The following is a 12254-nucleotide window of genomic DNA, read 5'->3' as shown; positions in this document are numbered from 1 at the left end:
CACTGTAGGATACCTGAGAGATAATAATGTGTGGAGGCAAGCAGGAGTCATGTATGTCTTGCAAAAGAATAATTGCTACCCTTTCAAGAGCCATTTCTTAATTGGCCTGGCTGTTGTGAAGGGGGAACTTGGAGAGGAGACAAGTGTGAGAAAGACTGGGGGTAAGAGAACGAGAAGGAGTTAGAAGAGGAGACAGAGTGAGCGGGAGAGAGAGAGAGAGTGAGAGAGAGGAAGGACAACATCTCAAGCATACTGCTCTCTGTCTGTGTGTGTGTGTGTGTGTGTGTGTGTGTGTGTGTGTGTGTGTGTGTGTGTGTGTGTGTGTGTGTGTGTGTGTGTGTGTGTGTGTGTGTGTGTGTGTGTGTGTGTGTGTGTGTGTGTGTGTGTGTGTGTGTGTGTGTGTGTGTGTGTGTCAGCGGTGGGAGTAGGTGTTGTTGAGTCTCTTTCTACCTTCTCTCCAACACTGTTGCCCTGGGAGCAGTAGTCATGGAGCGGCTTTTCAACCAGGAGATATTTCACAGACACACATTTAGTCACAGACTAAATGCACACAGGCAGACACACCCAGCTACAGACAAGCTCACAGACACAATCAGCAATACACATTTTTGACACAAATCACAATTTGTAGCAGACATGTTGAGTTTCCCCTTCTTTGACTATACATTCATCCCCCAGTAAACAAGTTGGTTCATACTGGACAAGATTTTCTGGGCAAATTCTCCAGACTTTTTTTTTTATAGCTGGTTAAGTGATGATTCATTGAGCCCTCAGACCCCTCAAACAGAATAAAAACTTGAATTTAATTTAGTTTTTGGGAATGAGGAGACACTGATTGAAAAAGACAGGCTGTGTACCATGAATGATTCAGTTTTCAGGCCTAAGGTTAGAGGGCTAAAAATGACCGTCAAATACAAACAGAAATGAACAAAATCAAAGGGACAGTACGGTTCATTTTCATGACCCAAAGCACACACTGATCATAATATATCTACACAGGGTAAATAGGTGGTTCAATATTATGACTACAGTCAATTAGCAAGTGTAGATTTTGTGGGTTTCTTCTTGTGCGCTATGCAGGTTGTAAAGGTCTCCAAAGTTAAAAGGTCCAAAAGGTGTTGAAACAACAGAAAACACTTTTGCTAAAACTCCTGAAATAGCCTGGCCAAGACTTCTGGGGAAATGGATGTCATTTGATATCACAATGGCCTAAATTTGCATACTGCTAGCCTAGCGTCCAGTCAGGCACACCCACTACGAAGGCCGGTTAAACCGAGGGTTGGCATTTCCTACATCCACTGGAAGCAGTTGACCAATCACAATAGAGTGGGCCCTATCGGTAGGGGGTCCTTAAAAAGACACACGCTCAAGTCAAGTATTTCAGACAGAAGCTTAAAAGAGAAGCTGCTGCAATGGATAGTAAGAGGAAACTGGTGGATTTTCTAAACCTTTGCAAGTACAGATCAAAATTGAAATTATGATTCTGAAATGAGAACAATATGTCTCCTTCTAAAATTCGGGTTTTCTTAAATTTCCATATTCCCTTGGCCTTTGAAATATACAGTTTACCATTTGAATACTTAATTGCAGAACATTGCCACCACCGCAAATAACCACCTGTGCAAAATGGTGTTTGCTTTCTTTAGTGTGTTCAGCATTAACCTCCATGCATTGGATAAGGTGTATTTGTGATTCAAAATCAGTTACAGCATCTTACAGAGTCACTGTGAAAAAAATGCCCTCAAAGCTCCAACCCTTTTGGACATGATTAATGCAAGGTATTGGCAAGTCTTTGAGAAGATGTGTCTTTGAATCTGTGGCATATAGATGAAGGCTCTGGGACTGCAAAGTAGTGTTAGAAAAGATTTTGGCCAAAGTCTGAAATTCAGGTCTGTTAGACTCAGAACCCCTCATTAGAATTCTCATCAACAGGGTCTTTATGAAGTCTTGTCATTCTCCTCCTGCTGTGATGTGAAAGAGGCCGCTGTGCCCTAGCTTAATTTCTTGAATTAATTTCTCTAGTTATCTCAACCTCACTTGGGATGTCCTAATCAGCGGCGAGTGGCGAGGTGACAGGAAATAGTGGGGGGGGGGAGAGAGAGAGAGAGAGAGGAGGGATGATATGCAACAAAGGTCCTGAGTTGCACGTTTTTACATGTGACCAGCATTGAAGACAGCTAAGCTGCAAGAACCAGCCATATCTTGGAAACAGAGAGTATGAGACGTGAAATAAAATTGTAAAGAGCTCTGGCACTAGCAGCCATAATCCTGTGTTTACATTTTTGTCTCGATTTTGTTCCTTTTCATTCTATGATTCCATCTTGAAAGTGAAACCGTGACAGCAGTACATCCTGTTATTCTGTTTTAATGAACTATGTGCTTGACAGTGAGTTTTTCTGGCCGCATCCAATCTCACAACCAAATATTGGAAAGGCTTCGTTTGTCATCGTTATACCACATCTAGCTTTTTGATTGGAGATGATGATACCTTGGCTTTGTTTTTCATATCACAAAGCCGCCTATCATTTTGCCTGTGGAACAGGATGCTGCCACATCCCAGAGTCAGCTGTTTGCTTGTCCTACTTTACTGTACGTTTCTCTTGCCTATATTGCATATATTAAAAAAAATAAAGATGCAACAGTGTGGTAAAAAAATGGTCTTTGCACTTCCACCCGTTTCCCAGTTGCAGCTCTGCAGGTGCCCCCTTAGCTAAGCATATGAACAGAAGAGTAACAAGGTGTTGACACTAATGCCTCAAAAAGGTGATTTTTTTGTAAGTACTGTGAAATATAATCCTGGCCGTGCCCCTGGTAACAAGTAAACAAACTCTCTTTTGGACATGGTGTATCAGTCGTACAGCGCGTTCCCTCCTCCAACACTTGTTTTTAAATGTCATATTAATTCTCCTCACAAACTTACCTATACCGTTAAACCTTTGACACACCACGGAAATAAACAAAGCAAACTGTTTTTCCTCATCAGCAGGATCCCGAGCAGGTCTTCAGCCAGAGAATGAGCACTTCAGGTTTCTTATTTATGGGTCGTGAATATCAAACTGCTATTTGAGCGAGTTGGTGTTGCTGTTTGTGTGCAAGGCGCCTGAAAAAGAGAAAAGACTGATAGTCAGATACCTGCTTATCTTGTCTTTCCTACTATGTAACGGGCTATTTGAATAATGAATGCACTGTGAGTGTTTGTGTTACACATTTACTTTGAAGTTTCTCTGATTGTTTAATCCTAACGACTAATCAGTGAATAGATGCCACAAGAGCAACTGAACAGTTTAGTGAATTCAACACTTAAGTTGCGAATTTGCTTCCTCAAAAGGAAATAATAGACTTATAGTTTCTGCATTTATTCAGTCCACAGAGAGCGAGCTTTCACAGGTAAAGATTTGAGTCAGGCTAAAAGACGGAGCTAAAAGGATGTCGGCAACATATATTACTACAATACCTGTGACAACTCGTAGACAAATAAAAAATGTAATATGTGCACATACCCAAATAGTATTAGCCCAATTTTTTCCCATTTTCCCACATGATGAAGAAATCTCAATTGTAACTAATGATGAAACTCATCCTGCATAGATACATATAATGCTCTGCCTCAATAAAGTTATTCTAGACGCATTTGCTTTTCACAATTGCATTTTCTAAAATGAACTAAGGTGTCTTTAAAACCTTGATCTCTGACAACATCTATGCAATGTAATCCTTAACGGTGTCATTTCAACAGACTTCTGAGTCACATGTGTAACATATGGTGTATGCAGCATACATTGACAAGATCCCACCTTTTGCCTTGAAGCTAACTCCATGAATAATATACAGAACACAGCATTTAAAAACCTGAGTTCAGTGAATGCAAAGCCTGCTGCAGGAGCCTGCAAACCAGGAGTCACGTTTAAAATCAGTAATATTTACCTTAGTTTGACATTAGGTCATTCTCTTTAAATGTTTAGCTGGTATGTTAATGGGTGTAGAACAGCTCACAGAATGATGGACATTGGTGGGAGGGAGACGGTGGATATTATTTGCTGTCATAGACACAGCTGAAGGGATGTGATGACCTGGATGTTTGGAGAATGTGACTCGTGGTGTTTGTATGTGAGGGAGTGATACAAAGATAAAGAGCACCGGTGGCAGGCATATTTATGCCCTGTTTACTGTACGTGTAGGTTATTTTACTAACCGTTTTGCAAGGACAAGGGTTTGGTCGAACTTCTGCGCCCAGGGAGAGTGAAGGAGAAAGTGCGAGGTTCTGATTGAGTGCCCGTGAAGGTCCCATCAGATGTGGCTTAAAGGAATAAAGGATTCATTTGAAGGAGGGTGAGAAAGATTACATACAGTTCTCACATCTATCCAAATCCCTTCCAAATCCCTCTACATCACATTTATCAAGCCATGTGCAGCGCGGTATACTAACTCCTATTGGTCTTATCACGAGGCTGCCATGTCTCACAGTTGCCTAGCGGAGCTGTAACATATTCCACGATATACTTAGGGGCATGCTCGCAAACCTGAGTGGATCACCGGTCTATATCACAGGCACTGGAAACAAAAAGTCTAATTGACTATCTCATTCTGTATTCGTATAGTTTACTAGAGGAACACTTTTTCGACTGTACATATACATGTGGAAGCAGTGTGAAAACCCTTAGGCACAGCCTTAAGCATGTTCCTCTCTTTCCTTAGGGCACCTCAGTTGGTCCAAGTGCCTCATACTAATGCACCTATAGTGCTGCACATCATGTTGACCATCCAGGTTCCAGCAGAGTGTAGCAGCAGTTTATTGCAGCCATCGTGCAGTATTTGGTTTAATCATTTGACTCGTGTTTGATTAAAGCAGCAGTGTGCAGACAGCTGCTGTGATCTGTGTGTGTGTTATATTTATCATTACAGAAAAAAATAGTGTAGCTGGTTGGTGGTTTCAGATCCGCGGAAGTCAAACTATTTGGCATGGTTTCTTGCTGTGCACTTCTGAGCACTTCTAAATGCCTCACCCACACTCCCTGGTCTCATTAATGCCATTTATTCCATAATACACACTGATAATGTGGTCCAGTAAAAAATTTAATAAAAAAATGTCACAATGAGATTTCTAAAGTTCCTAATGAGAAAAAGTTTAATTTGGAAGCGATGTGTAATGGGGGGAACTGATGAATCTGCCCACAAACTCTCCCTGTAGTTTCCATAAATAGTTCTCGAATCCCTCCTGTGACGAGCAGGTCGGGTAGCGACAAAACGATTGATTGACCTCTGGCGATGCATATGGCAGCAGGAGCCAAAAGGTGTTGAAACCACATCAATATTCTGAAGCGTTTGCTTGGCTGCACTATATCTGCCATGGACTGACTGTGGTGTGCAAGATAATACTTTATCTGGATTGCAGCTCAAGACAATTGTGATGTTTAAATAACGTCGATGGTCAATTCAAATTAATGATGTGCTGTGCAAATCAAAATCTAATCTCCTTTGAAATCTAGAAATCTTTAAATTGAAATTACACTCCCAGCTGCTCTCGGTGCAGTGGATGAACAGATATACATTAACACTATTGATATAAGACTGATGTCCATTTGCTAAAATACTGTCGAAGGAGCCAGAGAGATATTTAAAAAAGTAAAGTTGTGCTTATTTTGTAGTATATGATAATATGCCAATCACTTCAGAAAAACTAAAAATAAACATATAAAAGTGGTGTACTGTACATCTGACTTAAAGACTGTGTAAAGCAATTAAAAATATCTTTGACACACCTAAGGGCAATGTGTTATCAACCACCCAAATAAATTTGATTGCTTTAGAGGAGTAGTATATAAAAATTGGGTTAACAATCATGAACAAATTAGCATTGTTCTGTTGCAGTGAAAAACCAAAGCACTGGAGAGAGCAACCAAGCTGAGGTCTCCAGCTGTACACAGTTTGCCCATTCACTAAAGCAAAGCAGGCTGTTGAACTGTTTTTACATATTTAATTAATTACTCTCAAAGTAATCGTCATTGTCGTGTTTGTTTGCAGCTTCATCAATTCACAGCTTGTGTAAGTTAAGCAACTTTAATTTTCTGTGAACTTGTGATGGGCATTGATTACTGTTTTTTTTATGGTTTACTGATTAAACAATATCTAATTACCCCCGTCGAGTAGGTAATGCATTGGTCTGTGTCTGTTTGTCTCGTTGGACGGATTACCACGAAATTCATGGATCTCAGTAGTAAAGTAAAGACCTTAATATAGCTGCGTTAGCTGGTGGTGTAATGACGATGGGAAGGATCAAAAAGCAGACACAGAGCTGGGGCTATACAGATCAGTGGTTTACTGCAAATAATGTTAACAGCAAGGTTAGTCAGGCAAGGTCAAAAGACAGAGACCTCGTCCAAACCAGGAAACACAGCCAAAGGTGAGCAGGCAGATCGGAATCCCAAATCCAGGGAAAACAGAGAAAACCTTCAAAAACAGATGAGAGAAGTGTGAACCGATAGAAACAAAGCGCAACTACATGGTGATGAACACAACAATTAACAACAACCAAAAGGGAACAATGATTTCAAAATACAACAGTTAGTTGAAAGGTTCACATGGATGCAGATCAGCAGGTCTTAATGGTGGTTATAATATCCCTGCTGTTGGGGTGACAGTTTAACACAATCATGATGTGACAGCAGCAGTCGCCGCAATTCTGTTTGACTTTTTATGACTCTAATATAAAAAGACTTATATCGCTCAAGTTAATAACAGCAGAGTTCGAACTCCGACAGATTGAAGAATTTCGAGAGAAAGGTTGAATATTGAGCTGTTGCCATGGCGAGCGGAAAGCATAATGGAATGAGCTGTACAATGGCTGTTTTTCTAATCTCATGTATGAGTATTGTACAGCTCAAGGTTTTTTTTTTAACCATTACAGGTCGATGCCGCACAGCCTATACCTTTTCAACAGTCTCTCTGCAGCTGTGTAGTGTTTATGTTTTATTCACCCGGACTTTTCAATGAGCCTGTGCACTGTTCACCCTCCAAGGCTAATCTACTCCTCAGCTGTGCATCGAGCAACATTTGGCACCAAGTTTTTGCAATTCACATGACCAAATCATCTTGAGAAGGTTTTACCGCGGGAATGATAAACTACTGACCGCCGATGAAAATCAGTCTCCGCCATAATCCTTCTAATTCTGTGCTCTGCGAGGAGGTGTGGGCAGAGGTTGTGTTTTGACAACCTCTGAGGCAGGCAGGCAATCTGTGAGGAACAGAAGCGCGGGGGAAAAACTCACCTCACCATGTAACCCAATAGAGCTCGGTGAATAATGTGTCTCTGCCGAACTAAAAAAAGAAGAATAAATAAATAAGCTCCTTGTGAGTAATAATCCAGACAGCGGGCGGGTTGAATTGAAATATCAAGCAGAGGGAATGGAGGGATGGCTTCGCGAGGCTGACGCTATGTAACGTGGGAAGAAACACCACACCATGGTGGAAATAAGGAAATCATTAGAGATGATGAGACCGAGCATGGACGAGTCAGGGTGCATTTTTTAAAGGTCTGTAAAATTTACCGTTGTTTGAAAGGTCACTGTCTGGTGCTGGCAAGCAGCTGGGAGTAGTAAACGACCCTTCTTATCAAATGTTAATGCTGGCAGACCTCACGTCACACACGCCGGCAGCAGGAATATGTCTTTGAGGTCCTGCAGGTTCCATGGAAACAAGTCATTTCATTTACATGCGGAAATGCAGGCAGCTAATTGCTTTTCATGGAACATCAAATAGCAGAATGGCTTTTTGTCGTAGGGGCCAAATGGAGTGCTCATGGGAGGGAAGGAAATGTAAGACCTCCCCGGGGTCTGTTGAATCAGTCTGTTTTTGTCGCCATATGTGTCACCGGCTTTGTGGGCAGTAGACTCGAGTCCGGAGAAGGAGGGAAAAATATGTTGTGCTCCTGAGGGAAGTTTGTCGTTTGGAGGAAGTGCTTTGTTTGCATTGGGACAAAATAAGGGTCACCTCAGGCGCTAATGCAAAGAAAACAGAGTTATCTTTTTATTTTTATATTGCAACCATTTATAACTCACGCGCTTGAAATTACAGATGTACTGTAACACTGTATAAGCATTTCTTCTTCTAGTTTTGCGTGATCATATGGAAATAAAAATTGCACATTATAATTTGTTGGCATCAGCTGATTCTCCTCTGGCAGCCTCTAACTGCTGACTAAATTAGGATGCGTACCCACACTGACTCAATAAATTCCGCCAATGCGAATATTGCGATGTGGTTGTGTCTCCGTTGTAAACATTATCAGAGAGATAGGGCCCATTACGATGTGTGTTAAAATGACTTTGGGCCACAAGGAAGATGACACTTACTGTCTGTTTACCGTCTCAAGACTGATAACACGATGTGACGGAAGCAGAGAAATTGATTAAATCTTCGGCGGCGTGGCAATGAATGTTAATTTTCCTGGAAGATGTAATCTCTGCCATGAATGGTTTGTCGTAGACATTAGTGTGAACCCTTATGTGACTGTTATCATTTCCCTTTTGTCCCAGCTGAATGGGAGATCAAATGATCTGTGATTACAGTGATACGGTGTTATTTTCAATCCCGAACATGCCGGAACCAGGAAATGTAGATGGCAAATCCCCCGGAATTATTCATAAATCCAATGATATGCTCACCACTTGGCAATTTCAAGAGAGAGGAAATAAGACTTGCATATGAATCTTCTTCTCTTTTTTTTCATTGAGAGCTATTAATAAGTAAGTTCTCATTAATGGGGACCCAGAGAAAAAGCGAAACAAAGCAAATATATGGCTAACACACTGAGGGCCCACGGTTTTCGTATTTACGAGTGCCCCGGAGACACAAGGCATACTAATCACCCAGCCGAGGCTTGAACTGGCGTCTGGAAAAAGTAACAGTGTCACTGGTAATTACGCATGTAGAGTAGGGCTTGTCCAAACACAATTGAGATGTAAAACAAGGGGGAGAAGGCTGCAAATGTAAATCCACCGGCATCTTTTTTCCGATCCCCCCTTGATACACTGTTGTGTTGTGCAATGCAGTAGCACCCCCCCGATTCCTCTTCTCTCTCTTTTTCTCTATCCTCTCGTCTTCTTCCTCCAGACAAGACTGCAGCAGCCCCATCAGGCTGAGAGTCACCGCTCTCACAGATTCCTCGTTTAACACTGCCCCCTGCTGTTGGTAAACAGTAAGGACAGTACAGATTAGAGGAGCGGAGATTGCAGCTTCTCGCCTCGGTCACTCCATCCAAAAAACAACTTCTGCAAAAAATGCTTCATTAGAACAGTATTTTTTATTTGTTAAGCCAATGGCATTACATACAAAATGCAGCCGTACAATGTCAAGCTGTTAAATACATTAATGGAAGTTTGTGCGCATGTACTCAGCACTGAACTCAAGCACTTAAACAAGACCTAAACAAAAGACGGGGGATGTCACACTGTCCACGGTGTTAAACGGATAGAGAGCAAGGGTCAGAGAGGGAATAGTGCTCGCATGCAAAAGAGACAAAGACAGAAAGAAGCAACCAAATCATTAAGGTAGACAAATATAGATTTCCTGTCAGTGCTTTGTTTTAATGGTACATCCCTTTGGTGTAGAAGATGTAAACAAACCTGAAGAAAACCCAGAACGTGTGTTCCGACTATTTCTTCCCAAGCCCTGAAAGACTGTTTTCAGGCTGCATCCTTAAACAACCTCCACAGGACGACTTATAAAACACGACGAGCTAAGAGCTACGAGTGGGGAGAGAGAGAGAGAGAGAGAGCTGGAGAGTAAAGGTAGAAAAAACAAGTAAATTCGCTGGCACAACATGCTGAAATTGGTGCTCGTCTCTATACGTCCCCTCCCACCAGCGCCCCACCAGCGCCCCACCTCGTCGCTATCCTCACCTCCATCCCAATCTGAGCCCTTCTCCCCCTCCTCCACCCTCTCAATTGGTACTGTCCAGGAAAATAAACGATCTGCAAGTGCAGGCACAGCATGGTGCCAGAGTTAACTTAGCCCGAGTCAGAGAGATGTTTTAAATTGTATTCTCAAAAGGTCATGCTCCCCTTTCTCACAGTCTCTGCCTGTCACCTCAGCTTTGTGTGTGTGAATCCTCACGTATTGATCCGGCCTCCTCCGACTATAGCCCGTCCTCGGCGGCAAGGCTGCTCACACCGCGGCGCGCCGTTGCGGGGAGGCTCCCACAGTGCGTCCAGATCACAAAGCGTTTGATAACAGATAGAGGAGTGAGAGGCCCAAGAGATGGGGCGGGCTGGATGGCAAAGAAAGAGGGATGGAATGGGATGGGGATGACAGGGAGGAAGTGGGGAAGTGGGCATTATCTTCACTATGAACTGCAAATTGTTTGCAGCCTCTCCCCAGATGTGTGAATCTTTTCTCTTTTTGTGTCGAGCTTTGAAAATCCAAAAGCTCCCCAGCCCTCCCCCTCCCTCGCTTGTTAAACCAAGGCCAAATCACAAACCCTCATGTGTAATTTCTCAACAATGCTTCTGGCTGCCTGGCTTGATGGCTTAATGTTCCCTGTATGACATGCAATGCCTCAAAGGGAGGTCTGTGCTTTTGTTCAGCTCAAACTTGATACCAAGGCTGTTCAAACACCGCAGCTTTTCTTCTAAAACCAAACTAAAGACTGCTTATGTACTTATGTCTGGGTCAGTGTTTTCGTGCACGTGTGAGAGAGAGAGGCAACACGACAGGTGGAATAAAACAAAAATATTCTATGCAAAACATTTTATTCAGTCAAATGATATTTTATTCCACAATTTCTTCTTCACTATGGTTTGTCGTTTCTCCTTTTTCTTTCTTTCTATTTCTGTTCTACCTATTTTGCTTTTCGCCTCTCTTTGTCTCTTCCTTCCTTTTACATAGCCTTTGTATGGCCTTTAAAAGGTGTGCCAGTGCTGAGAATGAATTACATTTTCACTCAGCATGACAAATTAAAAGATCTCTCAAAGCAAGCAAATGTCATCTTTATTTGGTGGGGCCTATCAATAAAGTTGCCATCGACCTGCGTCTCTTTATTTGCAACTCCAGTCCTGCGTGTGGGGGACATTAATCACGTTGCCAAGGATTTGTGTGGTCACCGTGGATCTTTACAAACAGCCGCCTGGGATACAAACCGGCCGAGCGGGTTGTTGAATTAGTGCCTTTGAGTTGTTGGTCTGACTGAAGACTCCTGTCCACTTGTATGTGAATTAGCAATTGATCGCAGACAGCGAGTGCCAAAAGGATGGAATTCCTGAGTGGGCAGGAGCGGAAGAAAGAAGTCTGTTATCACATATGGATGTTTGATGATTTAAAACAAATGTTTCTGAATTAGCCTCCGGGCACAAGTATTTTCACACATTTTCTATCAGGTCACATTGAGAGCAAACAACATGCTTTTAATGGGACGTTGGAATAATTAGTTAAATTCATCTGTAACCATTGGACTGCTCCTCACAGCACTCTGACACGGCATCCTCCCACGCTCCTGTCTGCTATCAGAGGCAGGATAATGAACAATCCCATCAACCGACTGAACTGAACATTTAGCCTTGTTGTCCTTGTATCGCTCCATAGGCAGCTCTGCACAATGGTCACAGCTCGGATCTGTGTGTACACTTTATACGTAAAGGACACACAAATAATTTTATATTTTAGTTTTCTGTGTTTTTTTTAAGTTCAAATCCTGGGCCACAAATTTCGATTAAATTAACACAAATCAACGTTATTCTTATTCCTCTATTCTAACATTTTTTTTGGGAGTTATATTTTACGCTCATACACATTTTACATATTTTGTCCAACTAAGCTATTTTCTTTGTATCTCTCCCGACATAACGTTTTCATTATTGTAAATTTAAAACTACACCGTCAACCTTGAAATTCCTGATTACAGTAGCACTCATCCAAATCAGTCCTTTTATAATGATTTTCTTTTTCTCACAATTTCTTTTTTCATTATGCTGGTCAGATTAGTGATTTAGTGCCAATGCACACAGTTCCAGCAGGTGCAGTAAATATGTGACCAGCACCGCAGAGCAGACTGGACTTTGGTTTTTAACATGGCTCTGATGACTGGAGAAATGAAATCATAGACACAGGCATAAATACTGCTCTCTACTGCCACCATGTGGGAATATGAAATGCAACTAGTCACTAAACTGAGAAAATCACTCAGCTCTGTAAATGTAATTAGATCTCTGATAAAACTTGTTAATGAGGATTGTGTCTGGACCCGAGTTCTTCTTCAGTTTTGA

Source organism: Pleuronectes platessa, chromosome 8 (genome assembly GCF_947347685.1).
Source record: "Pleuronectes platessa chromosome 8, fPlePla1.1, whole genome shotgun sequence".
NCBI lineage: Eukaryota > Metazoa > Chordata > Actinopteri > Pleuronectiformes > Pleuronectidae > Pleuronectes > Pleuronectes platessa.
The sequence above is the reverse complement of the archived record's forward strand: the minus strand, read 5'-3'. Positions refer to the sequence as shown.